The following is a 2,202-nucleotide window of genomic DNA, read 5'->3' as shown; positions in this document are numbered from 1 at the left end:
TGAATCAGTAGCCTGAGTTCTGGACCATTGATCCAGAGACGACATATGACAGCTGGGGAATTTAAATTCAAGTAAATAAAACTGGAACTAAGGGTTATCACGAATGTAGTCGAGTAATGTAACATTTTGAAATTTTAAAACTCCAGGTGATTCATTGCTAATCTTTAGGAAGGAAACATCTATCCATACCCACTTTAATAATGTACGACTCCAGACACCCTGAGTTGAGGTTTAACTTCCTCCTTGGTTCTTGGGGAATTCGGTGTGAGGAATACATGCTGACCATGCCAGTGATGTTCATGTTATTAGAATGAATAAACTTTAAAAAACCTCGAATACCAGAGGCAACTGGTAAACAGACGAGATCCTAATCACCCCATGTGCACCCACTAACAGTGGTAAATATCTGACACCATAACAATTTGAAGTTGTGTGTTTTGTGACCAGCCTGCCAAGTTTAATGTGCAGTCACCATCCCAGCCTTCCACCAATATATGTCTGCTGAGGTTGAAAGGTTTTGTGCAATAGTCATCATATCTCCACGACTACATGTCTGCTGGAGTTATAATGTTAGGCACCAAAGAGTTTATTGACCATGAATTTTTTAAAGTTGCATGTGAACAGTGGAAAAAGTTTGTGGTTTTTGCGGTTTGGGCATTGCCTGGTCTAACCACTTTTTGCCTCTAACAATACGTTTCTCTGCTGTTTTTCTGTTTGCCTATTATTTACTACTCTTGTGGCCTAACAAATTAGATATTTACAATCCTGTTGTAATCAGTACCTCTGCTGAGTATTTGGTCTACATATCTAATGTGTTACAAACAAAGTTCACTAATTTATTTCCCCTACTTCTACCATTGAGGTTAAAATCTTAAAACTACAATTTTATTTAAAGAAAATGTCAATATTGGCATTATTGAAAAAAACAACAAACAGCAGATGCTGGGCATGTGAAATAAAAGCTGAAAGTGCTACAACTACTCAGCGGGTGTTATGCTGCTTGACCTGCTGAGTGTTTCCTGCATTTTCTGATTTTATCTTAGTGATTAAAACTTAGCAATATCCTCTGCAAAAGCCTTGGATCTTAGCTTGCATTTCATATGGTATCTAAAAATAATAATTCCAAATATCGCTTTCTTGAAGTGGAAGGCTTTAATAGCTCTCAGATGAAAATATTCTGGTGTAATTGTAAATCTTTTGTGTATTTTTTCAGTTATTTACATTTTTGCCCTTTAAAAATACTCATGAAACATTTTATTCTGCTGAAGAGAAGGGGAAGACGAGAAGAAATTAGTATCCAGATTCCCCCTCTTCTTCAAATAACTCTAGCGTGTTAACTAGTTTGAATTATATACTTGTGTTCCTCTTCCTGAAATTTATCTGGATTTATTACATGATTATTAGTACCTTGGCTTCACCACCACGTTTGTGTTGTGTGTGCATGAAGTAGAAAATAGGTTGTAAATTTTTTCACACTATAATGATATTTCCTTACGTTGCAAGTGATTTGCGCATGCTAACCAACAGGTTTTTTTGCTAAGTGAATTTTGCAGTATATGCCAACACACCAAAAGCTGGAGGAGGGTCAAAATGAATTGTTGAGTGCCTGTTTCCTTCTATAGATATTGCCAGACCTGCTGAGTTTTCCAGCTTTTTATGTGTTGCCTCAGATTCCAGCATCTCTAAACTTTATTTTGCAGTATACAGCATTGTTTTTCTTGGTCTACTTTTGTATATAGATCAATTAAACTTGTAAAAATCAAAAATCAGAAAAATATTTGGTTTTTCTACCATATAACATTGAAATAACAGCTATTTTATATAGCTCAATTTTAAAGAAAAGTATTACTTTTACACTGGATTTTCTGCTGCTGTTTGTGGTTTTTAGACTGTAAAATTAGTTCAAAATGCACAGCAATCTTGCCAGTCCTCCACTCTTACCTCCAATCTTTCTATTCTAGCTTGTGTGCTAGCTCTAGCGTCTTTTCAGCATCCCTCCATTTATACAAATAGTATTGTTCCAGTTCTAATTTCTATGCTTTCATCGTCCCCTGCAGTAATTCCTACATCATTAGACTTGGCTTCCAAGTAGTTCATTGGTTGTAAAGTGCTTTTGGATATCCAGTGACAATATAGAAAAAAGCTTTATGTTTTCAACCATTTGCACTGTTGGTTTCGGCTTCCAAGGACTTCGGGGTTTGA

The 2,202-nt window shown here is 35.9% G+C and overlaps 1 protein-coding gene across 1 annotated transcript in view; it reads left to right on the top strand.

The window, feature by feature from the left end:
- sppl3 (signal peptide peptidase 3) overlaps nt 1-2,202 on the top strand; it is a 186,850-nt gene that overhangs the window by 6,318 nt on the left and 178,330 nt on the right. The gene's annotated exons all lie outside the window — the stretch shown is intronic.

This window comes from Mobula hypostoma, chromosome 27 (assembly GCF_963921235.1).
Source record: "Mobula hypostoma chromosome 27, sMobHyp1.1, whole genome shotgun sequence".
Classification (NCBI taxonomy): domain Eukaryota; kingdom Metazoa; phylum Chordata; class Chondrichthyes; order Myliobatiformes; family Myliobatidae; genus Mobula; species Mobula hypostoma.
Note: the sequence above shows the minus strand (reverse complement) of the source record. Positions and strands in the feature narration are given on the sequence as shown.